We start from the raw sequence: 27,814 nt of genomic DNA, 5'->3' as shown, positions 1-27,814 counted from the left end.
GCTGGGGGACGCGCAGGTGAGCATGTACTGTTTGTTTTTTTTACTTTTACGCTGGTAACCAGGGTAAACATCGGGTTACTAAGCGCGGCCCTGCGCTTGGTAACCCGATGTTTACCCTGGTTACCAGTGTAAAACATCGCTGGTATCGTTGCTTTTGCTTTCAAACACAACGATACACAGCGATCGGACGACCAAATAAAGTTCTGGACTTTATTCAGCGACCAGCGACATCACAGCAGGATCCTGATCGCTGCTGCATGTCAAACTAAGCGATATCGCTAGCGAGGACGCTGCAACGTCACGGATCGCTAGCGATATCGTTACAAAGTCGTTTCGTGTGAAGGTACCTTAATTCTAAGAATAGCTTACATGCCTTGGGTATAAAATTACTCAGAGATCACATCCTGGGAGACTGAAGTAATACAGAGCTACCAGCCGGACATTCTGAAAACCACACTACAGACTGGAGAAAGGACTGCAGTCAATTCATCATGGCACCAGAGGTTTTCGGCTCTGGTTGGAAGGACACAGATCTGATCCAGTGACCATCTCTGAACCATGGATATGTTGGGAGAAAGCCAGGTAGGGGACCCGCTGGTCGCCTGGTTCCATGGAGATGGTCAGATAAGACAGGTGGTGGCTCTCGTGTCAACTGGCTTTGGACCTTGTATGGACTCTATGGACAGTTCTTGGTCATCTCCCTATGCTTGTCGTTACCCCTTCTCTGTGCGTTCATCCACAGATGGAGTAGCGACCCTGGGAGCTCTGACATCATGTCATACTGGAAATACGTGGAGACGCAGTGACCTTTTATATGCGCCCATGTAACCAAACAATTCCAGCCATGGTGGGATTGTTCTGTTTGCTATTGTGTGTTGTGGTTCAATAAAGTATTGCCACCCTGTTTTACCTTAACCCTGTGTTGTCTGTGTAGTGTATTGCCCACGGGGAGATAGAGCGGGCGTTCAGTGGTATGAGCCGTGGTCCATGCAGTCTTGCTAAAGACAGCCGGGCCAGCGGACGAGAGCACCCACTGACCACGTTTCTCCACAGTAATTATTTTAGACTCTTGTATCTGGTAAGATCTTGTCATGAAGAAGCTATACATATAAATCACAATTCTAATTATTCATGGACTCCAAACCATGGGAACTGGGAAAATTGGGTTTCTACGGTTTGGTCCTTGTGTCTTTGATTAGCTACTTATAAGAGAGTCCGTTATCTTCCTTCTACAATAGATCTAATTTGCATATTTACTCCCAGAGAGTATTGCTTCATAAACCAACTAGATCTCCACAAGGAAAGTCAGCATCTTCTGACGTGTCTGGGAGTAAAAACTATGGGGGAAATGTACAAAAGCTGGACTATCCCACTGGAAAACTATAGACTGCATCAATACATTCCCCCATTCTATGTATATGGATTTAGATAATATTGGTACCATTTACCCACAGTAATATCTAACCTGTCTCTTCTGTGGCTCCTTTCTTCAGATGATACTTCCAACTAAGGCTGCAGTAACCAACTTCCTGCGTTTGTAGCTGTTGTATCCCAGACATGGCTGTGAACAGGTCCTGACCAGGGTAAGCCAAATCACTCTCTCTTACCGGGACTGTTTATAAGGATTAGGGATTTACAGCAGAAACTGGAAATGAAGCGGCATGTTTTCGAGCTATCTGATGGGAAATGATGTACTTATGCTGCTTAAAACCTGCTCCTCAAGCCAAAGTAATGAAGGCTCTGAAAACAATTGCTGTAGTAATCAGCAGTTTACTGCTGGAAACTTGCAGAATATTATAAACTTTCCTCCGGGAAGGAGATTACTTCCAAATTATATGGTCAGGGACTAGGCCTGGTCAGAACGATCCAAGCGCAGTCTGCAGATCGCCTCATTTATGAAATTATACAGAAATGCTGGAAATATGAGGAGCTCAATACTGACATGAAATAAGGATTGTGTTCTCAGGATTTAGCCCTGTCACTTTTCAGTTCTCGTCTGCATATTTTCCAGTGTCACAGGCACAAATACTGATCACATGTGACATTGATCCTTCATGCATCGTCACCATATCGATCCCGGCAGCATTATTCTCAGCTAAGGACTTCTCGGTAGTCCAATCCATGTAATAGAATACTTCATAGCACAATCACATGCTCAGGAAAATCGGTGCAAAACAGTGAACCCACGGCGGATACTGAAACCCATTAATGCCATGCATTCTGCATAAAATTGCCGTGGATTAGCTTAAATTACAATCATTCTTTTCTATGTGTCGATCTGCTGGACAATCAGTGGCAAAAATCTGAATTTCCTCTTGAGATTTCTGCTCTAAATTTTCTGAAAAATCCAACTGGATCTGACTATGGACAAAGTGGTCATGGCCTAACAGTTGTGGTCTCCATAATTATCTATGGTCTGTAGGTCCAAGAGTCACTATGCCGAGAACAGGGTAATTGGGATTTAATAATGGCAGGGGCCCTGACGAAGGAGAGGAATTTTCCGAAACGTACGTAGGGTGTGCAGGAAGAGCCTATTGTCCCCCCAGGTATTTATGCATGTGATATTGCTGCAGATATATATATTTTTTCAAGCACTTTTTTTGCACATTATGGTATCAGGTTGGGTTTTATACTGCTCTTAGCTTAAGCTGATTGAGCAACCAACACCTGAGTGTGAGGCACTGTTTGCACTTTAATATGCTCCTTATAGGTTGTTTGGAGCTGGTCTATTGAGTGATTCATTTATAAATTTATAACTTTGATGCACTTGGCCACTTTTATATATCATTAATTCACATTTTTTTAACCATTTATATTATTTTTTATTCCACGTGTATTATCATATTGCAGCAATAACTTGCAAGCATTTTTTCGCATTTTTATGGGGATTTGAGTTTTTTACCCTGCGGTTTTAATATCTATGTATATTTTAATAAATTTGTTTGATAATATTGATTCCGTTAAATAAAAGATATATTTCACAATTCCCATGGGTGTATAGTTGTCTCTATCTTGTATCCACACTGTATTGCTTTGGTTTTCATCTATTGTTGGCAGTGGTTTCCACTGTAATCCTGCACAGTGCACCTGGTGGTCACTTCTTGGTATTTTAAGGATTTTCTCTATGTTATGGTATGTGATAATAAAGAAGATAAAAGGGTCACCAGAGTCTACACTGTGTTATCAGTCAACTAGAAATGCAGTATAGCTTTTCTGATTCGCTTGGTCTCTTTCCTCGTGTGCAGGCATTGCAGGACCTTTGATAACCATGGTTACGAAGTTACGACAGCTAATAACTAGCCAACTAATTGTCACTATATCAGTGGTAGTCACCATGGATACCCAAGGTCCTGCAATTCCTGCACATGAGGAAAGAGACCTAGCGAATCAGAAGAACTATACTACATTTCTAATTGGAGGTAATTGCTAATATGTTTATTATTACACCTACTACATATTGGGATAGGATCTTGGAGATGGGATTACCTTTAATCTTTTCATTCACCTCCTCTAGGCTTCCCATTGTACGTTAAAATTGGTGCCTAAAGGCGTTGCAGTGTAAAGCATGTGGGATTGTAAGGGTACCGTCACACATTGAAATTTTCATCGCTGCGACGGCACGATTTGTGACGTCGCAGCGTCGTATAATCATCGCTCCAGCGTCGTAGACTGCGGTCACACATTGCAATCACGGCGCTGGAGCGATGCCGAAGTCCCCGGGTAACCAGGGTAAACATCGGGTAACTAAGCGCAGGGCCGCGCTTAGTAACCCGATGTTTACCCTGGTTACAAGCGAAGACATCGCTGGATCGCTGTCACACACAACGATCCAGCGATGTCAGCGGGTGATCAAGCGACGAAAGAAAGTTCCAAACGATCTGCTATGACGTACGATTCTCAGCAGGGTCCCTGATCGCAGTAGCGTGTCAGACACAGCGATATCGTATGGATATCGCTAGAACGTCACGAATCGTACCGTCGTAGCGATGGAAATTTCAATGTGTGACGGTACCCTAAGAGTTTTGAGATAAGAAGAATTTCCAGACTTTTTTGCAGCTCATCCATTTCTGCTATTGATTCTAATTAAAACTTTGCAACTTTTTGCTTCTATAGCTTGCATGTATTAAACTGCTGAATGCTGTGAATGCGGACAGCCTGGCTGCGTGGTATCAATAGAAGACCTAAATAAAGTATTAACACCTCCGTCAAATAAGTGTCTTCTATATACTAACTGTGACAGGGGGTTCCATCATTAAACCCATGATTAGATGGCATGCCGACAACCTTTTATCTCGCTAATAAACTCCATTTTACAATCCTCGCCATGCTTTAATTAGGAGCTGCGACCGCGCTGTGAACTTACCATCTGCCCTGACAGTGCCCTGTTTTCTCAACAGAAGATGATCATGCAAATGTGCCTGTATGAAGTACAATTCAGAGCATTGGTGCTGTGGACAGACGTCCGCTTTGATATCATAAGCCCAGCGCTGATGGAAACGCTGCAGATTGATGTATTAATGTTAATGACCATGCTACCTTAGGGGCTATGATAATCTCCCCCTGACACCACAGCCATAGCTGGCCCTGAGACATACTGATGCAGCCGCAGGGATTGATCACAAGAAATGTTCCTTCCATTCTGCATCTCTTCTTATACTTTCTAATGATTTGGCAATGTGCCTTTAATCTATCTAGATGATATCTCCACATCTGCTGACTTTCCTTTCTTCCGATTCCCTGCACACAAGTTATCAGAAGCTGACAGCTGGGAATAATTAGGAGTAAATCAGAAAAAGACAGCTGGCAATATATGACTTATCGGAAATTGACAACTGACTATACTTACAATGATCGGAAACTGATGCCTGGCAACAATATCAGATTTATTGGCATCTGTCTCGCTGGCACGTGGACGATTTCTGGTTTATTGCTATACCTCTTACAGTGCTCAGGAGCGAATGACACATGGAAGTGATCACTTTCCGCTTACAGATGTGCCCAATACTAGATTACCAGCAGGCGCTACTTGTCTGCAGGAGGCACGCACCCCAGGATAACTGGCCAACTGGAGGGAATAAAACAGGTGGTGTTCTGGCTGGTCTCCACTGGACACTGCATTGAGGCCCCCATGGAGCCATTCACTATCATGAGGCTGACAGACACTGTCTAGTTTGTGTCTTGGAAGGTGACGAGCACTGCCAGGAAGCCATCCACACAGCATCCAAAATGACTCCATCGACTTTATATTAGCGAATGGCTCCATAGGGGCTTCTGACTGAATTCTGTTTTTCGGAGATTCCAATGCTGGGGTGTGTGGTTGGACTAGGAAGCACTAGACCAGTTGTCCTCTATCTCCTGCTAATAAAACACAGCCCGGTAAGTGACACATCACTAGAATCGGGGTCTCTGCTCCTACATCATGCTGCTCTTGCTGAGATTCCCTTTAAGTGTAAAGAAATTCTACATTCAGCCTACCAGGCCATAAAATAATTGGCTGAATAGCTTTAATGCCAGCAAACCCATTGAGAATGAATGGAGCAGTGGTCGAGCATGTGCTCAATTCACACCAGCCAAAAGTGACCCCTTCTGGTTATTGGTGGGGGTCTCAATGAACAGACCCCCACCGACCTAAAAGTTATCACCAATCCTGTAGTAAAATCAGGAATACCCGCTTAGGAGTCATACACAGATCACATGATAACTATTTTCTTTTCCTGTTCAGGAGACCCCCTTTAATAATACAAGGCATCTCCTAGAAATAGTGACAATGGTGGTGACCGGTCTGTAAAGGTGAGGATTGTTGGCACACGGCTCAGAATAAGGAAACGTTTTACTAATCAGTAGATGCAGATATAAGGTCCCATGGTCACTAATAGAGCCGAGCTACAGAAGTGTTACACATCCTGAAGTATTCCTAGTAGTACATTCTGTGTCATTAGAAAAGCTTCTAAGAATTCTCCTATATTCCAGTAATACGATTATGTTTAAGGAAGTCCCAGCACAGTCGACTTTCATTTGTAAGTTGCATGGAAGAAGCATGGACCGTATGTAATTAGAATAAACGCTCTGGAGTCTAGACTGAAACATAGAGGAAAATGATTTCTTCATTCTGCCCGTGCTCCGGATCATATTCACTCATACATTATAGAGGATTGCAAGCGCTTCAATCTGAAACATAAATGATCGAGCTGGAAGTGAGTGGTCGGGTTGTTCCCTTAGCTTGTGAATAGTTTTGTCATTTATCCATCTTATTAATCTGCATTATTTTTTTGTTGTGCCTCTATAGCGTCAACCCTAGAGGTCTTGTGCAAAGCTACTAAGTGCACAGATGCAATGACCAAGGGGGTGAGAGGGCAGAAAAAGACACTGCTAGAAACTCTTAGCTATGAAGCTGCTAAATAGCAGGTTTAGAAGGAGAGTATGACTTGTATACACGGCGTCTGATGAGTACTGGCGGGGAAGGATGGTGGAGAGAAAAGGCACGGATGGTGCTTAGGAGGCGCTCTGGAAGTTATGGCAGAAGGAGAACCACGTGACTAGTGAAATGCACCAAACTACAACATACCAAGTACAACACATGACACACACTGAATGGAAGGGGTGTCCAAAAAAAGGCAAAATAGACACCTATGCAATGTATTAGCTTTCTATATACATGCAACAAGTTTCTAATGTTTCCAGAAATGCCCTTTAAGCACTATTGGTGCTGCTTTATTCATTCTCAGTACACACAGTCATGTACCCAGAACTATACAGGTGTGTTGTGCGTCTTCCTCCTCTTCCCCCATGGCTGCCGCCCTTTGCAGTGCTCCACGTCAGGTCTTGCAATTAGCCCGTCGTTCCTCAGTGACATCAACTCCAAGCATTCTTAAAGGGGTTTTCCCATGAACAAAGTACATTTCAATCAATAGATCTTGGAATAATAATAATTTACACAATTGGAGGTGTTTTTATGAAAATGTTCCTGTGCGGAGATAATCTTATAAATGTGCCTGTGCTGTGTAATGGCCGTGTCTGACCGTACAAGTACCTGGTCTGAGCATACCACATCTCCTTGGTAGGGGAAGAAGCAAAAGAGTATACAGACATTACAGCACAGGATTGTGGCACCCCAGGAGTTCGGGGAGGGTAGTGCTATGCCTGGAAATAAGGGGGATCTCTTTGGCAGGTAACCTCTCACACACAACACCTTCTGAATCCAGGCCAGGAGGGGAGCTCAAAACCCGATTTCAGGGCAGCTTCCCTAAATAAAGATCCTGGTCTGAAGGAGGAGCCAGTTCAGTTTAGTCTGGTGCAGACGAGTGATAGGAAAGGACCACAGAGTAGAGCATAGGGCTAAAGGAGGCTGCGAGTGGGCCTCCGAGGAGCCAGAGCGCAGAGACCGGGTACTGGGAGCCCGAGGCTGTGGGGAGCTGCAAGCCCCATAGCAGAACCGGAGGGCACAGAACTACACATATATTGCCCAAATTAAGCCTGCGGTACAGCAGCATTATGGAGCCTGGAATCACCATGCAGAGACCCCAGAAGGAACGGCTCAAGCTGCCTACCATACAGGTACCTGTCCCAGGACAGGAGAAAGAACCAGGACCTTGTTAGGACACTTCAAGCAGCAAGGGACTTATAGCGAGAGAAAAGTGGAAGGTTGCCAACCTGACTTACCAAGGGGATTTCATTTGTTTCCGGGCTGCTTGGACTCCTTATGTACCTGTTGCCGGTACCCTGGACTGAGGCCTGTTACATCTTCAATAAACCAGGTAAAGACTGCAATGCTGTGTCCTTTACTCGTTGACTGGCATACACCATCATCGCCATACACCTTAGGAGCCCTGGGGACCCCGCGTCACCATCATTGCTGCAACAACATCCCCCTGAGGAGCTCCTTTAAAGCAGCATTGGTCCCCCCTATTGACCGAACCCCACAGGTGGTGTCACAACAGACTTTATCACAATTCCCTTCAAAGACGTGCCCCTTTTACAGTGAGTCCCAGGGCCACGGACCGGGTCGCAGCCACTGTGACATCCCCTTTAATAGCGACTGGACCCGGTGCCGAGCACCCCTCTGCCCTGGTGGGTGACTCAGGATCACAGCTGATTCTTTGTCTGAGGCAAAGTATTTCACTGTCTGTTTTTAAGCAATGAACCTCAAAGAAAGAGTCAGATGTGGTCCTGTCTGTATCATGCTTTTCTTCCTCTCCTGCCGAGGAGATGTGGTATGATCAAGTCTACATAAAACAGATCTGGAGCGGAATTTACGTACAATGTTAGACAGCAAATGAGGATCTAACAAAAAAAATAATAAAAATGAGTTGAAGATATGACAGGAACATCAATAAGGTGATACTCTGCCTCCGGATCGGGGCACTGAACACCAGGTATGCTGAAGGAATCTTGTTGTGACCTTCCTCGAATGCTGATAGGAATCAGTGGTCATCACATGCGGAGTGTTGACGGGTGGATAACATTTGATGATCTTAATAAGAAGGCCTGGCCTCCACTATTATCTTCCATAATTATGGTGTAATTGACCGTCTGGTACTTTGTAAACCAGTTGAACTTTGCTGACAAGGAATTTTCAGAAATGGCCAATGAGACGTTTCATTACAAACCATTAAAGATTACATAATGAACATAATAGTTACATTTTAAGGATTTTTTTTCTCAATGATTACACATTCTATCCTTAGGAAAGGCCATCAATTTCCCATGGGTGTGGGTGACTCTGGGGACATTCAGTGATCAACAGAACATGACCTCTCAATGTCTATTAAGGGTACAGCATGCAGCATCAGCTTATGGCGACTCTACTAGAGCTATGTGTCGCCTTCTGCTAACCAGTGGGGGCTTGACCCAAGGCACCAGTCACCTAAAAAACAGTTTTATATGCCTGGAATTACAGTTTGTAAATGCAATTTTTTTTAAACTAAGCCAAAATTGGGTGCAGGTATACAGCAGATCCTTCCTTCCCCTCTCACTCAAACCCAAGACTGTGTAAATCTCACATTTAATAATCATAGTAAAGAAAATGTATGAAATGTAATTAAATATAAACCTACCACTGACCTGATGGGGATCGCTCCTACATTGTGACTCCATGACAGACTTCCTTGGGCTTCATATCTTATTGGCAGAAAGCCATTCCCCCTTTTATATCTTTAATCTGTTAGAAAAATTAGGAGCAAAAAGAGAAACAATGTCAAGTAAAGATACAGAGACAGAGCAAGGAACGAAGGAGAACATATGATGTAAAAGTGAACAGGTCCATGCCATGGATCTACCGCACCTGCTTCCACTGGATATATACAAGGCCAATATGGCTTCTTCTCTATATACAGCAGTATTGGCATTGAAGCAAGTGATACCACATCCAAGTTATGTAATCATAAAGAATATTATTCACGTTTTTAGTAAATTAAATGTGTTGTTCAGACAAAAAATATAATTTGTATCACCCTCTGTGGGAAATAGGTTTACCAGTAGAAATTTACGGCATCATTAAATCAGATGATGATGAGATCTACACAAGTTCTCAGCGTTCTCCTTGAAAATTGCTCAACATTTGCCAATCGACAAGATGCCCTGATAAATCAATCTTGTGCCTTTCTTTTTTCACTGGCGAGCACAAGGTCAAATCATTATAAAGACAGAATGGCAAATACGTTCCGATTATTCTGCTCCCACTCAGCTGTGGTGGCACAAGTAACCCGTAATTATGTAGTAATACATTCTCCAAATATTTGTTATATTTCTACAAATTGTTTAAGGGCTTGCATAATGAATGCAGTGATCGGGTATACCAGGAAAGTATGTGTCATAGATGATGGCTAAAGCAGATGTGGAGATCCTTATTAAAACTGACACAATGTAACACACATCATCTGTGTTCGTGAGAAGTGGCCCTGAATAGTTCCCAAGCTGCAGGGAATCTGGGTGTTCTGGATCACTTAAATTATCACAACTCATTACTGTAGATCACTAAAGATTTACCTATTGATACTGTTCTGTAAAGTAAAAAAAACACCAGATTAGTCACAATAACTGCACAACTTTTCTTCTGATTCAATAACTTTAAACATCAATAGAAACGGACATTGCAGATACCACCACCATAATCCCATTTGGTGCGATTGATCGAACACTGAGGAGGTATTTCATCTTTTAGGAGGTGGGTGATCATTCGCACACCGAGATAGCTTTAAAAAGAGTCATCTTGTCCATGTGATTGTAATATTTTTCCTAGCTTTTCTTATTTCATCATGTTTTTAATATTTTCTAATAAATAACATTTGTAATATTTTGGGGATGGCTGGAATGAAAATATTGCTTCTTCGTTGGGGCACAATGGTAACCTCTCCCTTCTTAGCTAGCAGCACTTGTTATTATTATTATTTATTTATATATAGCACCATTAATTCCATGGTGCTGTACATGAGAAGGGGTTAAAGCAAAATACAAATATCTCTTAGGCTGTGTGCACACGTCGCTTTTATTTCGCGGTGTTTCGCTATAAAAATGCTATAAAACCGCGAAAAAAACGCTCACATTAAGCATCCTATTTAATAGAATGCAATCCGCATTTTTTGTGCACATGCTGCGTTGTTTTCCTGAGCAGAAACGCTTTCCAGAAAAAACGCAGCATGTTCATTAAATTTGCGGAATCGCGGGGATTCCGCACACCTTGGAATGCATTGATCCGCTTACTTCCCGCATGGGGCTATGCCCACCATGCGGGAAGTAAGCGGCTCATGTGCGGTGGTACCCAGGGTGGAGGAGAGGAGACTTTCCTCCACGGACTGGGCAACATATAATTGGTGGAAAAAAAAATAATTAAAATAAAAAATAGTGATATACTCACCTTCCGATGGCCCCGGGTCTTCCCGTCTCTCAGCGGTGCACGCAGCCGCTTCTGTTCCCATGGATGCTTTGTGTGAAGGACCTGTGATGACATCGCGGTCACGTGACCGTGACGTCATCGCAGGTCCTGCACACAAAGCATCTATAGGAACGGAAGCCGCCGCGTGCACCGCTGAGGAGATCGGGGGCCATCAGAAGGTGAGTATATCCATTTTTTTTATTTTTTTATTATTTTTAACATTATATCTTTTTACTATTGATGCTGCATAGGCAGCATCAATAGTAAAAAGTTGTTCACACTTGTCAAACACTATGTTTGACAAGTGTGACCAACCTGTCAATCAGTTTTCCAGCGATGCTACAGATTGCTTGGAAAACGCTAGCATTCTGCAAGCTAATTTTGCTTGCAAAATGCTAGGAATATGCATGCCAATTCCGCATGCGATATACCCATGGCAGGAGTTGCAGAATTGCCGCGGAAATTTCTGCAGCAATTCTGTGACGTGTGCACTTAGCCTTACAGTAAACTAACAATGACAGACTGATACAGAGGGGAGAGGACCCTGCCCTTGCCGGCTTACATTCTACATGATTATGGGGAAGGAGACAGAAGGTCGAGGGTTACAGTAGCTCTGATGGTGTTGAGGTGGTCGTGTGGTCATTACAGGTTGGAAGCTTCTTTGAAGAGATGGGTTTTCAGGTTCCGTTTGAAGGATTCAGATGTGGTGGATAACCGGACGTGTTGGGGCACAGAATTCCAGAGGATGGGGGATATTCGGGAGAAGTCTTGGTGGCGATTGGGTGAGGAGTGAATAAGTGTGGAGGAGAGAAGGAGGTCTTGGGACTTTTCTCAGGCTGTTTGCTGTGGTTACTTGCCCGATCAGGGGAGGCAGGAAGCACGAGTCGAGGCTGAGAACCTAGAAGTGCACCCTCACGCCACAATGGACTTCCAGACACAACTTGAAAATGCAATTTCTCGCTGCTGGAGCGGAACGTTCTTTACTCAGAAAGGGATGGACCGGCTTGGCTTATCTTTTACATGGCTACACAGTCATCAGCAGTTGGGACTGTTCTATTCATCTTTATAGAACTTCTGCAATTTCTGACTGACTGGAAAGAATCAGACAGAGGATTTAACACCCTCAAGGTGTGGAACGGAGACACTGGATCACAGAGATGTATGAAGCCCTGTGGTTTCACGATATGAAACACTGTACAATAAATACCCAGTAACGCTCAGAGGCAGAATGCAGCTCACACAATACCTGCCAGCGATGTCTGTCTGCTTTACCATCTCCTGGGGACAGGTAGGGTGAATTTCATCCTAGCGAGTCCTGCTCATCTGTCTGCAGCCTGATATTTTGTGATTGAGTCACAACTGATGAAAATACTTACTGGCAAGAACCAGATGTGCGTCTGACGATGTTTTATATCACTGAGATCATCTCATATTAGGCTGTTCTAAATTTAGTCTTCTGTGATATTAACTTAAAAGAGTCAAAGGCGCGAGAGGTCAGAAATGTATAAAGGGTAATTGGATTTGCAGAAGTGAAAGTAAATTTGTAAGCCTAAAATATTTTTAAAAAAGCCAGACTTTTCAAACAGGACAAAATTATGCAACCTAAAACAACCCCAATACAAGGCTCTGAGGCTGAATGTAAAGGGAACCTGTGAGCTGTTCTAACTGTGTAAATATGAAGTCAGGGATAGATAGTAGAATGGAGGAGCTGCATAAATAAACAAGAAGGTGGAGCCATGATTACTGAAATACAGGTTTACTGCAGCACCTACAAAAGCAGTGAAGGTAAATCCCAGCTAAGACGTGCCCTCCAGTCTCTGCTCATCGCTTAAAGGGAACCTGTCAGCAGTTTTGCCCAATATAAGATTTGGCCATCACCTTTCAAGGCTGATATATAGCATTCTACAGCATGCTGTATATCTGCATGCAGTGCGTAGGCACCGGGGCTCTTTGACCTGTCCAGCCCCTGCGCACTGCAGTACTTTGCTCTTCCCTCAACAGGGCAGATAAGTACGCCTGCGCAGGAGCACGATGCCGGGGACCTGTGTGGATGATGCAGGGTCGTGTCATCCACAAGAAGCAAGCAGGGAGGCGGTGATCATAAGAAGATGGGAGACGCCAGACCAAGACCAGTAACACCCATCGGACAGGACCGCCCTGCAGGTGAGTATAATAAAAGTTAATTTTCGGTTCTTCCAGGTCGGGTTGGGGGCAGATATACAGCATTATAGAACGCTGCAGATAAGCCCTGAAAGGTGATGGCTGTATCTTATGTGACGCCCGGGAGACCGAGGTACCCAGCACCAGATCAATGAGGTCCGTCTCTTGAGGGGGATGTCACTAGTGGCTTGTCCAGGTGCTGTGGCCTCAGGCGATGCACAGTGTAAGGGATATCATGAAAGAACAGACACTTACTTGATCAGCAGCAGGTCCTCTCAGCTGTGGTGACCACGATCCTGGATTGATGTCTATTGTCCAAATGAAAGACTGAGGCGCTGAAACGTTTAACCAGTTTACTTCAACAAAAAGGGATTTGTGACCAATACTGTCACCGGAGTCTGTATAAGAACTCTGAAATTACTTTGACCCTGTCAGGATTTCCACCTCTTATTATGCACAGTTTCTGTATGGCCCTGCTGCTGTATGTGAACTGACTGCCGGCCCAATCTGTCTCTTCTATGCTCTGGTTCGACGGACAACCCGAGTCCTTTTTGTCGGCTTACCCCCTCTGGGAGTACTGCTGAACTCTGTGTCTGTTGCTGCGTCTTACCCTGGTGAAGCTGATATCACCTCACGTCCTTCCGGTTGCTGTATTATATATAATGAATATAGCCACGGATCCGGTATCCGTCTCTGCGCCTATTATGGGTAGTGATTATTGCTACCCAGTTCTCACAATGTCCTTTTTCTCTACTCCTCTTTTCCTACTATGGGTATTACGGGCCTATAATCCGTCATAGGGCTGTTAGGAGTTCAGTTATACGACCTCTCACTTTCAGCTCCTCTGACCAACTGCCAGTCCTTTTCTCACTCAGACCAGAATAGATCAAGGGGAGTCTCTGGAGCTCCCTCTTCTGGTCGGAGATGGTAGTGCAGTCTTGCTATTTTAATATTTGTATTTGGTGTCAACAACTATTTTTGTGGCAAATACCCCTAGGGGCGCCACATTCCCCCTTAGTTAAGAACAGTACTCCGGGACTGTGCGACGATAACATTTTGAAATAACAATTGATATGTACAGAGTCTTAAAAATGAAAAGTTACAAAAACCACTCAAAGAAACAAAAAAATGGAATTCTGTAAAAAGTCACTTCAAATAGCGTCCATTAATACAGTTCTATCCTTGAAGGTACTAGGAAGCAAAGTTCACAAAGCAGTCTTTCCGGAGCTTTGATTTAGTGTTTCCGGGCTGATAAAAAGTTCAAGAATATGCAAGAAGTTCATACAGGTAAGTCTCTGTAGGTACTGGGCTTAAACGTTACAGAACGATAACAATGTCTATAGTCTTATAGTTGGTAATCCGCATACCTGGCCGGTAATTGACCCTGGGTACTACGCTGGGATCTACGTAATAGCGGTGTCTCTTTATGTGGTGTACTACTGTCTACTGCGGATATAGTATCTGCCCTCTCTGCTATAGATAATTCCACCACTATGGGGTTGGCAAGTCCACCGTGAATGGGTTGAATAACTTCTGATTCTGGCTGGACAACTTCTGGCTCTTTCAACGTTTCCGGACATAATTTAAGATTGTCTCTTGACACTAGTACAGATGTTAAACCTCCATTTTTGCTAATGAGACACATTTTAGGATTATCCATTCTTGTTGGTAAAACTGTGTAGGGTACGGCTTCCCACTGATTATCCAGTTTATTGGTTTGACGATTCCTCTTGAGTACTTGGTCACCCGGTCTTAATGGAGTTGGTAGAGCATTCTGGTTGAAAGTTCGCTCTTGTCTTTCTCTGGTTTGCTGGAGGCTTCTTTCCACACTCTCTTGTACTTGGCGATACTGCTTTGCCGTACGACATCCCAATTGGAGTCTTGAACTTCTGCGTCTGGTTTCAGAATTCCCATTTCTAGATCGATTGGCAATTGGCCGGGTCTTGCACGCATAAGATAAGCTGGGGTGCAGTTGGTAGAGCTCACCGGGACATGATTATACAGATCCACCAAGTCAGGCAATTTCTCTGGCCATTGATTCCTTTCCGTTTCAGGTAAAGTCTTTAGTAGGTCTATCACAATATGGTTCATCTTCTCACATAAGCCGTTTGTTTGTGGATGATAGGCCGTCGTCCGGATCTTTTTGCAACCATACATATTACAGAATTCTCTGAAGATCTCTGATTCAAAGGCTGTACCCTGGTCAGTGAGAACCTGTTCCGGATATCCATGGGGTCTACAAAAGTACGTTTGGAATGCTTTGGCCGCTGTTTTTGCAGTCAGATCTTTTACAGGTACTACTACCAAGAAGCGCGAATAATGATCCACGATGGTCAAGGCATAGACGTAACCAGACCGGCTCGGTGTCAACTTCACGTGGTCCATGGCTACCAGTTCAAGTGGTTGTTTGGTGATTATGGGCTGCAGTGGTGCTCTTTGGCTCTTTTGATCGTTCCTTCTGAGGTTGCACGGGCCACAGTTTCTACACCACTGTTCGATTGATTTTCTCATCCCGACCCAATAAAATCTTTCTCTCAGAAGTACTTCTAGCTTTTTCCAACCAAAGTGACCAGCACCATTGTGGTAAGCCTCGAGGACCATCCTCACATCTTGTTTAGGCACGATAATCTGCCAAACCAATTCATGTGTTTTCGGATTGGTGTATCTTCTACAGAGTTTCCCTTGATACAGGAACATTTTGCCTCTCTCTTTCCAGAGTTGATGCGTCTCTTCTGGGGCATCCTCATCGGGATATGCACTTTGCTCAGTCAATAGTTCCTTCACTAGCTTCACAGCCGGATTGCTATCTTGGGTGTCAGCCCATCTATGGTGTGCTAACGGATTAAAATTCACTTCTTGTTATTTCTGATAGGTATTTGACTGACGATGTTTTACCTTGGGCTGATGAAAGGCTGGTAGTTCAATTTCTTCAAGCTCCCCCGTTTCTTCTTCTACCTCTCTCAAGTGTGGCATCCGGGATAGGGCATCGGCATTTCCATTTTTGCGACCTGCTCGATACTTGATCACGAAGTTGTAATTAGATAACCGGGCTATCCATCGCTGTTCTAACGCACCTAATTTAGCCGTGTCTAGGTGGGTCAATGGATTGTTGTCAGTATAGACAATAAATTCTGCACCGGTCAAATAGTGTTTGAAACGTTCAGTCACAGCCCAAACTACTGCCAGTAGATCCAATTTGAAGGAACTATAATTTTCAGAATTTCTTTCAGTAGGCCGGAGTTTTCTACTTGCAAAGGCGATGACTTTCTCCCGACCTTCTTGCTTTTGTGACAGCACCGCTCCCAATCCCACATTACTGGCATCGGTGTAGAGGATGAAAGGTTGATGGTAATCCGGGTACGCCAGAACTTCTTCTCCGGTTAGTGCCTTCTTTAGTTGTTCAAAGGAGTCTTCTCTTTCGTCGTTCCACTGAAAAGGAGGGTTTCGGTTTGAAGGTTTCTTCGTCTGCCCTATCAAAGTATCTTGCAAGGGCGCTGCCAATTTGGTAAATCCTTTTATAAATCTACGATAGTAACCCACTAATCCCAAGAATTGCCTCACTTCTTTTACGTTGGTAGGTCTTGGCCAATCCCTTATGGCAGTTATTTTCTCGGGATCCAGTGCTACTCCCTCCGAACTCACGATGTGCCCTAAGTATTGTACCTTTGGCTTGAGAAGGTTACATTTGGATGGTTTGATTTTCATACCATACTTGGCTAAGGCTTCGAACACCTCTGCCAGGTCTGTTAAGTGCTGTTCGTAAGTCTTTGAGTAGACGATCACATCATCTAGGTACAGGAGGACGGTCTCGAAGTTCTTGTGTCCGAGGCAACATTCCATCAGTCGCTGGAAAGTACCGGATGCGTTGCAGAGTCCGAACGGCATGCGATTAAATTCGCTTAGACCCATTGGTGTGGTGAATGCCGTTTTTTCTTTATCTCTCTCAGCCACAGGGACTTGCCAATACCCGCTTGTTAAGTCTAAGGTGGAAAAATAATTAGCAGATTTCAAAGCAGTCAAGGACTCTTCTATCCTAGGCAAGGGATAGGCGTCTTTATGGGTGATGTTATTAATCCGCCGGTAGTCTACGCACATTCTCATGGTTCCGTCCTTTTTTTTGACTATCACCAGAGGGGCCGCCCAAGGGCTACAACTATCTCTTATTACCCCGGCCTGTTTCATCTCTCTCAGCATGTCCTTCGCGCATTGATAGTGAGCGGGCGGTATGGGTCTATATCTTTCTTTTATCGGGGCATGGTCACCGGTGGGGATTGTATGTTCCACCCCTTCTATCCGTCCGAAGTCTAATGGGTGTTTACTGAAGACCTGTTCATATTCCGTCACTTATCTATACACCCCTTGTCTTTGATGGGTAGGTGTTGAATCTACACCCACGTCTAGCTGTTGGCACCAATCCTCCGATTCTCCATCTGAGCCGTTATTTTCCACCTGACAGGTCGATTCTAAGGGCTCAACGGTTGTGATGGCATTGTTGTCAACAGTATATAACTTTGCCACTGTAGCGTACCTTGGCAAAGTGACCTCTTCCTCTCCACAGTTCAAAAGCCGTACCGGCACCCGTCCCCGGAGTACCTTGACCACCCCTCGTGCCGTGAGTATAGTGGGCCTGCTGTCGGTGTACGCTGGTTCTATTAAGGCTTGATAGTCTCGTCCTTTAGTACCAATGGCCGCTCTACACCATACCAGCATTTCTGTTTTCGGTGGGATTACAATAGACGTTGGATCACTCACCCTCACACTGCCGATTCTACACCTGCAACTTCTATCTGTTGCCTTAACATTAATACTTTTATTTCCCTCCGGAGAACTCTCTGCTGGCAGGATCGGGCAGTTTCAGCAATTTGTTGTAAGACAGAAATAACTTCGGAAAAGCAGTTCTCTAACACATTCATTCCTATCAATACAGTTGGTTCACAGTTCTGTCGGTCAACATCAACGACAATTATACCCGGTTTCTTCAATTCTGCTTTACCAATCTTTATGGTCATCTCCCTGAATCCTAGTTTCGGTACCAACTTACCATTACTGGCCCATATATCTAGTTCAACATCAGAGGGTCCTTTATCAATATCTACCTCAGCCCAGTACCTCTTATAAAGGATATATGGTATAGATGAAATCTGGGAACCTGTATCCAGCAAGGCGTTGAGGGGAATTCCGTCCAGCACGATAGGGATGATGGGTCGTCCTCCGATGTACCTGTCGTGCCAGGGTGTTGGGCCTTGAAAATTCATTCCTGCGAAGCGGCCCGCATTCCCAGGGGATTCCCGTTTAAATCACAATTTTGTGCAAAGTGGCCTGGATGCTGGCAACGGCGGCAAATGGGCTGTCCATCCGGTTGGTAGCGGTCACGGGGTCGTCCTCTCCATGTCGGGTATCTCCGGGACCTCATCCATGGAACATCCTCTCTACGGTTTGCCAACTCCATCTTGGGTTCTCTCATCTCCTGCATGGTTTTAGCCATTGAAGCAACAACATCAGTTAAAGAGTCAAGCTTTTGCTAAAGAGCCTCATTAGTAATGGGCCCCGGGGACTTAGCACTGGTACCGGACGTAGCTGATGTCACTGGCATTCCTTGTTGCTGAAGTGCATCTGCCATGGGTTGTGTGAGATCCTGATCTGGAGGTGCCTCTGCCAGCTGGAGATGTATAGCGCTCTCCTTTAATTGGGCAAATGTCAATTCAGGGTTCTTAAAAACAAGCATGCTCACATGCCCCCGGTGAGAAGGGGTGTAGAGTCCCTCAATAAATTGATCTCTTAGCAGTTTATTGGCTCCTGTATTAAAAATGGGTTCAGCCAGTATAAGTGATTTAAGGGCTTCCTGCAGGTTTAAGGCAAAATCTCTCACGCCCTCATTAGCTTTTTGTTTGCAATTAAAGAATCGTACTTTAGCTTTGCTGCTGGTAGTGGTTTCAAATGTAGCTTTTAATCCAGCAAATATGCGTTCAACAGTACCTTTTAGATCAGTTGCCCATGCCGTGACTTCTCGCTTAGCATGGCCACTTAACTGCATCATCAGGAGACTAACACGCTGAGCTTCACCCACGGGGAACATATCAAAATGAGCCAGCATCTTTTCCCTGAAACCGTCAAGGGTATTAGGTTCACCTTTATACATTGGAAGCCACGGGCCACCCGGGGTATAAGGCATCAACACCGGCATGATGGGCGCCACTCCTTGCACTGCTGCGCTGCCAGGCTCTCTATCGACACTCTGTCTTTCAGCTGCATTAGCGTCGCCGGGTGCTGCGGCGTCTCTGTGCTGCGACATACTGTACCCTCTTAGTTAATCCAGACCCCTCCGGTCCCAGCTTCCATCTAGATAATGTAGATTCGTTCCTCTGTGCAGCAGGATGACAATGACACGCCCCCTGCTGCCTCTAACTGCCGCACGCTCTGTGATGATGGATTTTGAAGTTTTTCAGTTACACTGGGGCTTGGGTAATGACGTAGCTCGATTAACAGTTTTGTGCCTAACGGTTATGAGATGATTACATCAGGGGATGGCGGCCATTTTTACCCCATTATAACCAATGGAGAAAAGTCACTTTCAATAGTTTTCAATGGGGAACGGGATTTCCTTTAACAAAGTCAATTTCCAAGATTTTTCATCCAAATTTTCACAGTTTCAGACTCCAATTACGGCACACAATACCCGGTGTACGGGCTGGCCCAATCCTGTTCGTGACGCCAGTTGTGACGCCCGGGAGACCGAGGTACCCAGCACCAGATCAATGAGGTCCGTCTCTTGAGGGGGATGTCACTAGTGGCTTGACCAGGTGCTGTGGCCTCAGGCGATGCACAGTGTAAGGGATATCATGAAAGAACAGACACTTACTTGATCAGCAGCAGGTCCTCTCAGCTGTGGTGACCCCGATCATGGATTGATGGCTATTGTCCAAATGAAAGACTGAGGCGCTGAAACGTTTAACCAGTTTACTTCAACAAAAGGGATTTGTGACCAATACTGTCACTGGAATCTGTATAAGAACTCTGAAATTACTTTGACACTGTCAGGATTTCCACCTCTTATTATGCGCAGTTTCTGTATGGCCCTGCTGCTGTATGTGAACTGACTGCCGGCCCAATCTGTCTCTTCTGTGCTCTGGTTTGACGGACAACCTGAGTCCTTTTTGTCGGCTTACCCCCTCTGGGAGTACCGCTGAACTCTGTGTCTGTTGCTGCGTCTTACCCTGGTGAAGCTGATATCACCTCACGTCCTTCCGGTTGCTGTATTATATATAATGAATATAGCCACGGATCCGGTATCCATCTCTGCGCCTATTATGGGTAGTGTGTTGTGAATTTGGATTCTGGGCTCCCCCGGTGGCCGCTTGTGGAATTGGACTTGTCATCCTCTTTCCTGTTTCACCTGGTTCCATCAGTAGTGGGTGTCGCTATTTAAGCTCATTTCTCTGGTGGTTTCTTGCCGGTCAACAATGTTATCTGATGCCTCTCAGTGCTTGTTCCTGCTTCTAGACAACTACTAGATAAGTTGGACTTTTGTCCATGTTTTGTTTTGCCTATTTGTTCCAGTTCACAGCTGAAGTTTTGTTACTGTGTCTGGAAAGCTCTCGTTGATCAGGGATTGCTACTCTGGCGTTATGAGTTAATGCCAGAGTTTAAGGTAATCTCTGGATGGTGTTTTGTTAGTGTTTTTCTGCTGACCATGAAAGTATACTATCTGTCTTCTGCTATCTAGTAAGCGGACCTCAAATTTGCTAAGACTATTTTCCTGCTGCGTTTGTTGTTTCATCTGAACTCACCGTCATTATATGTGGGGGGCTACTGTCTTCTTTGGAATATTTCTCTAGAGGTGAGCCAGGTCTTATATTTCCCTCTGCTAGCTATTTAGGTCTTAGGCCAGAGCTGGGCATCTAGCTATAAATAGGAAATGCTACCTGGCTATTTCTAGTTGCGCGGCAGGCTTAGTTCATGGTCAGTATAGTTCCATCTTCCGAGAGCTTGTCCCTCTATAGGCTTGCTATGATCTCTGCCTGCAGAGATCATGACAGTTTGACCGGCCAGTAAAGTGTTAAAGACCCAGGTTGAGAAAGGAGAGTTATAAGAAGTCTGCTGGAATTTTTTTTTTTTTTCCTCCAGTCTGCCTTGCTGCAGTCTTTTTTCTCTCTCTCCTCCTAATCTCTGTATGCTCTGTGTGCACCTGACAATAATGGATCTCCAGAGTGTAACTGCGGGTTTGAATAATCTCATCACGAAAGTACAAAATTTACAAGATTTTGTGGTACATGCTCCGGTATCTGAGCCGAGAATTCCTTTGCCGGAGTTCTTTACAGGGAATAGAGCTAGCTTCCAGAATTTCCGAAATAATTGTAAGCTTTATTTGTCCCTGAAGTCTCGTTCAGCTGGAGACCCTGCTCAGCAGGTTAGGATTGTGATTTCCTTGCTCAGGGGTGACCCTCAAGATTGGGCCTTCTCATTGCCAGCAGGGGATCCTGCGTTACGCGATGTGGATGCGTTTTTTCTGGCCTTGGGCTTGCTTTATGAGGAACCTCATTTGGAACTTCAGGCAGAAAAAACTTTGATGGCACTATCTCAGGGGCAAGACGAAGCTGAAGTTTTTTGCCAAAAATTCCGTAAATGGTCTGTGCTTACTCAGTGGAATGAGTGCGCCTTGGCGGCAACTTTCAGAGAAGGTCTCTCTGATGCCGTTAAGGATGTTATGGTGGGGTTCCCTTTGCCTGCAGGTCTGAATGAGTCCATGACAATGGCTATTCAGATTGATAGGCGTCTGCGGGAGCGCAAACCGGTGCACCATCTGGCGGTGTCTATGGAAAAGACGCCAGAAAGTATGCAGTGTGATAGAATTCTGTCCAGGAGCGAGCGACAGAATTTTAGACGGAAGAATGGATTGTGTTTCTATTGTGGGGATTCTACTCATGTTATATCGGCATGCTCTAGGCGTACAAAGAAGCTTGATAAGTCTGTTTCCATTGGCACCATTCAGTCTAAGTTTATTTTGTCTGTAACCCTGATTTGCTCTTTGTCATCCATTGCCACGGACGCCTATGTTGACTCTGGCGCCGCTCTGAGTCTTATGGATTGGTCCTTTGCCAATCGTTGTGGTTTTGATTTAGAGCCTTTGGAGACTCTTATTCCTCTGAAGGGGATTGACTCCACCCCATTGGCTAATAATAAACCACAATACTGGACACAAGTAACCATGCGTATCAATCCGGATCACCAGGAGATTATTCGTTTCCTGGTGCTGTATAATTTACATGACGATTTGGTACTGGGATTGCCATGGTTGCAGTCTCACAACCCAGTCTTGGACTGGAGAGCAATGTCTGTGTTGAGCTGGGGATGTAAGGGTATTTATGGGGACGTACCTTTGGTTTCTATTTCGTCGTCCATTCCCTCTGAAGTCCCTGAGTTCCTCTCTGATTATCAAGACGTCTTTGACGAACCCAAGCTTGGGTCGTTACCTCCGCACCGTGAGTGCGATTGTGCCATAGATTTGATACCGGGTTGTAAATATCCAAAGGGTCGTTTGTTTAATTTGTCTGTGCCGGAACATGCTGCTATGCGGGAATATATAAAGGAGTCTTTGGAAAAGGGACATATTCGTCCATCTTCTTCTCCCTTGGGAGCTGGGTTTTTCTTTGTCTCAAAAAAAGACGGCTCTTTGAGACCATGTATTGATTATCGGCTTCTGAATAAGATCACTGTTAAGTATCAATACCCATTGCCATTGCTTACTGATTTGTTTGCTCGTATAGAGGGTGCTAAGTGGTTCTCTAAAATTGATCTTCGTGGGGCGTATAATTTGGTGCGGATCAGGCAGGGGGATGAGTGGAAGACCGCATTTAATACGCCCGAGGGCCACTTTGAGTATTTGGTCATGCCTTTTGGTCTTTCTAATGCCCCTTCAGTTTTCCAGTCTTTTATGCATGATATTTTCCGCGATTTTCTGGATAAATTTATGATAATATATCTGGATGATATTCTGATTTTTTCTGATGACTGGGACTCTCATGTCCAGCAGGTCAGGAGAGTTTTTCAGGTTCTGCGGTCTAATTCTTTATGTGTGAAGGGGTCTAAGTGCGTTTTTGGGGTCCAGAAAATTTCCTTTTTGGGGTATATTTTTTCTCCCTCTTCCATTGAGATGGATCCCGTCAAGGTGCAAGCTATTTGTGACTGGACTCGGCCCTCCTCTCTTAAGGGTCTTCAGAGATTTTTGGGCTTTGCCAACTTTTACCGCCGATTTATTGTTGGTTTTTCGGATGTCGTTAAACCACTGACTGATTTGACCAGACAAGGCGCTGATGTTGCTAATTGGTCCCCTCATGCTGTAGAGGCCTTTCAGGAGCTTAAGCGCCGTTTTGCCTCTGCCCCTGTGTTGCGTCAGCCTGATGTGAATCTGCCTTTTCAGGTTGAGGTTGACGCTTCGGAGATCGGAGCTGGGGCAGTGTTGTCGCAGAAAGGTTCCGACTGCTCCGTCATTAGGCCTTGTGCCTTCTTTTCTCGCAAATTTTCGCCCGCAGAGCGGAATTATGATGTTGGGAATCGGGAGCTTTTGGCCATGAAGTGGGCGTTTGAGGAGTGGCGCCATTGGCTCGAGGGGGCTAGGCATCAGGTGGTGGTATTGACTGACCACAAAAATTTGATTTATCTTGAGACTGCCAGACGCCTGAATCCTAGACAGGCGCGCTGGTCTTTATTTTTTTCTCGCTTTAATTTTGTGGTGTCATACCTACCGGGTTCTAAGAATGTTAAGGCAGATGCCCTTTCTAGGAGTTTTGACCCGGACTCTCCTGGTAATTCTGAACCCACAGGTATCCTTAGGGAGGGAGTAATTTTGTCGGCCGTTTCTCCTGATCTGCGGCGGTTCTTGCAAGAGTTTCAGGCGGATAGACCGGATCGTTGTCCGCCTGATAGACTGTTTGTTCCGGATGATTGGACCAGCAGAGTCATCTCTGAGGTACATTCTTCTGCATTGGCAGGTCATCCCGGAATTTTTGGTACCAGGGATTTGGTGGCAAGATCCTTCTGGTGGCCTTCCCTGTCACGAGATGTGCGAGTCTTTGTGCAGTCATGTGACGTTTGTGCTCGGGCCAAGTCTTGTAGTTCTCGGGCTAGCGGACTGCTGTTGCCCTTGCCTATTCCTAAGAGGCCTTGGACACACATCTCGATGGATTTTATTTCAGATCTGCCTGTTTCCCAGAAGATGTCTGTCATCTGGGTGGTCTGTGACCGTTTCTCTAAAATGGTCCATTTGGTTCCTCTGCCCAAGTTGCCTTCTTCTTCTGAGTTGGTTCCTCTGTTTTTTCAGAATGTTGTCCGATTGCACGGTATTCCTGAGAATATTGTTTCTGACAGAGGTACCCAATTTGTGTCTAGATTTTGGCGGGCATTCTGTGCTAGGATGGGCATAGATTTGTCTTTTTCATCTGCTTTTCACCCTCAGACTAATGGCCAGACCGAGCGGACTAATCAGACCCTTGAGACATATCTGAGGTGTTTTGTCTCTGCTGACCAGGATGATTGGGTTGCTTTTTTGCCATTGGCAGAGTTCGCCCTCAATAATCGGGCCAGTTCTTCCACCTTGGTGTCCCCGTTTTTCTGTAATTCGGGGTTTCACCCTCGATTTTCCTCCGGTCAGGTGGAATCCTCGGATTGTCCTGGAGTGGATGCGGTGGTGGAGAGATTGCATCACATCTGGGGGCAGGTTATGGACAATTTGAAGTTGTCCCAGGAGAAGACTCAGCGTTTTGCCAACCGTCATCGTCGTGTTGGTTCTCGGCTTTGTGTTGGAGATTTAGTGTGGTTGTCTTCTCGTTTTGTCCCTATGAGGGTCTCTTCTCCTAAGTTTAAACCTCGGTTCATCGGCCCTTATAGAATATTGGAGATTCTTAATCCTGTTTCTTTCCGTTTGGACCTCCCTGCGTCCTTTTCCATTCATAACGTTTTTCATCGGTCGTTATTGCGCAGGTATGAGGTACCTGTTGTACCTTCAGTTGAGCCTCCTGCTCCGGTGTTGGTTGAGGGTGAGTTGGAGTACGTTGTGGAGAAAATTTTGGACTCTCGTGTTTCCAGACGGAAACTCCAGTATCTGGTCAACTGGAAGGGTTACGGCCAGGAGGATAATTCTTGGGTCAATGCATCTGATGTTCATGCTTCTGATCTTGTTCGTGCCTTCCATAGGGCTCATCCTGGTCGCCCTGGTGGATCTGGTGAGGGTTCGGTGCCCCCTCCTTGAGGGGGGGGTACTGTTGTGAATTTGGATTCTGGGCTCCCCCGGTGGCCGCTTGTGGAATTGGACTTGTCATCCTCTTTCCTGTTTCACCTGGTTCCATCAGTAGTGGGTGTCGCTATTTAAGCTCATTTCTCTGGTGGTTTCTTGCCGGTCAACAATGTTATCTGATGCCTCTCAGTGCTTGTTCCTGCTTCTAGACAACTACTAGATAAGTTGGACTTTTGTCCATGTTTTGTTTTGCCTATTTGTTCCAGTTCACAGCTGAAGTTTTGTTACTGTGTCTGGAAAGCTCTCGTTGATCAGGGATTGCTACTCTGGCGTTATGAGTTAATGCCAGAGTTTAAGGTAATCTCTGGATGGTGTTTTGTTAGTGTTTTTCTGCTGACCATGAAAGTATACTATCTGTCTTCTGCTATCTAGTAAGCGGACCTCAAATTTGCTAAGACTATTTTCCTGCTGCGTTTGTTGTTTCATCTGAACTCACCGTCATTATATGTGGGGGGCTACTGTCTTCTTTGGAATATTTCTCTAGAGGTGAGCCAGGTCTTATATTTCCCTCTGCTAGCTATTTAGGTCTTAGGCCAGAGCTGGGCATCTAGCTATAAATAGGAAATGCTACCTGGCTATTTCTAGTTGCGCGGCAGGCTTAGTTCATGGTCAGTATAGTTCCATCTTCCGAGAGCTTGTCCCTCTATAGGCTTGCTATGATCTCTGCCTGCAGAGATCATGACAGTAGTGATTATTGCTACCCAGTTCTCACAATGTCCTTTTTCTCTACTCCTCTTTTCCTACTATGGGTATTACGGGCCTATAATCCGTCATAGGGCTGTTAGGAGTTCAGTTATACGACCTCTCACTTTCAGCTCCTCTGCCCAACTGCCAGTCCTTTTCTCAGACCAGAATAGATCAAGGGGAGTCTCTGGAGCTCCCTCTTCTGGTCGGAGATGGTAGTGCAGTCTTGCTATTTTAATATTTGTATTTGGTGTCAACAACTATTTTTGTGGCAAATACCCCTAGGGGCGCCACACTTATATCAGCCAAAACTGCTGACAGGTTCCCTTTAACTGATGGCAACATCCTTATACCAGCAAAGTTTACAAAAACTAAAGTGATGCTCTTAGTTAACAGTTTATTCACAGAGCCAAAGCCACATGACCATTTGAAGCGGGTTCCTACTATTTCAAGAGTAGCATTCCACAGCAACCACCGCCAAACAACACTGCATCCACTGCTACCAGGCAAAGGCCCACACTGCATCCGCTGCTACTAGGCAAAGGCCAACACTGCATCCACTGCTACCAGGCAAATGCCCACACTGCATCCACTGCTACCAGGCAAATGCCCACACTGCATCCGCTGCTACCAGGCAAAGGCCCACACTGCATCCACTGCTACCAGGCAAAGGCCCACACTGCATCCGCTGCCACCAGGCAAAGGCCCACACTGCATCCACTGCTACCAGGCAAAGGCCTACACTGCATCCACTGCTACCAGGCAAAGGCCCACACTGCATCCACTGCTACCAGGCAAATGCCCACACTGCATCCGCTGCTACCAGGCAAAGGCCCACACTGCATCCACTGCTACCAGGCAAAGGCCCACACTGCATCCGCTGCCACCAGGCAAAGGCCCACACTGCATCCACTGCTACCAGGCAAAGGCCTACACTGCATCCACTGCTACCAGGCAAAGGCCCACACTGCATCCGCTGCTACCAGGCAAAGGCCCACACTGCATCCACTGCTACCAGGCAAAGGACCACACTGCATCCGCTGCTACCAGGCAAAGGCCCACACTGCATCCGCTGCTACCAGGCAAAGGCCCACACTGCATCCACTGCTACCAGGCAAAGGCCCACACTACATCCACTGCTACCATGCAAAGGCCCCTCGGCTCTGGACCACAGACACACCACTACAGCACAGTTGTCTTTTACCAGATGTAAGAAAGACATATCTTCACTGGCATAGAAATGTTTCAGACCTTGATATATTTAACTTTACTGGGCACAATGGACATCCGAATGCACAAGTAAAATCTCCATTTGAGCATGCAAATTCCAATGTTCTACACGACCCATCACCATCACTGGTTCTTCTGAATTTCTTCTGTTATGCAGATAATACGGATGATTAGAGCAGTGGTTCTTTTCTTTTACAGCGGAATTAAAAGTTATAAATTAGACTTAAATACATTTGCTCATCTTGGACAATAAACAACAGAGCAATCTCCTGTAAGTTTAAGCATACAAGTCATAATAAAGGATTCCCCTGGGGCAGCAGCTCTTAATCGCTTCTCCAGTTTGACACTAGAGCTTCTGAACAATCCTACTTTGACGCTAACCACCCCCTCATTTCCTCTGGAACCCCACTGGCCTATACCAGACCTGGGGTAGCTATATCTTTCCTACTTCAATCTGAGCACTTTCATTGTAATAAGTAATTTGCCAAACCAAGATTCCCCTGGGACATCACTGACTGTAGGAGGAAGAGACATTCTTACGTAACGTTTTCAAAGATTAATTATACTCGGTTGCTCTTAGC

General features: G+C 45.3%; 1 protein-coding gene across 1 annotated transcript in view; it reads left to right on the top strand.

Annotated features, from left to right (window-relative positions):
• Nucleotides 1-27,814, top strand: part of ZNF469 (zinc finger protein 469) — a 539,905-nt gene that overhangs the window by 290,192 nt on the left and 221,899 nt on the right. The window contains exon 3 of the mRNA XM_077288811.1: nt 1,494-1,583. The gene's annotated coding sequence lies outside the window, so the exon portion shown is untranslated. The remainder of the gene's footprint in view (nt 1-1,493; nt 1,584-27,814) is intronic.

Source organism: Ranitomeya variabilis, chromosome 2, assembly GCF_051348905.1.
Source record: "Ranitomeya variabilis isolate aRanVar5 chromosome 2, aRanVar5.hap1, whole genome shotgun sequence".
In the NCBI taxonomy this organism is placed as follows: domain Eukaryota; kingdom Metazoa; phylum Chordata; class Amphibia; order Anura; family Dendrobatidae; genus Ranitomeya; species Ranitomeya variabilis.
Note: the sequence above shows the minus strand (reverse complement) of the source record. Positions and strands in the feature narration are given on the sequence as shown.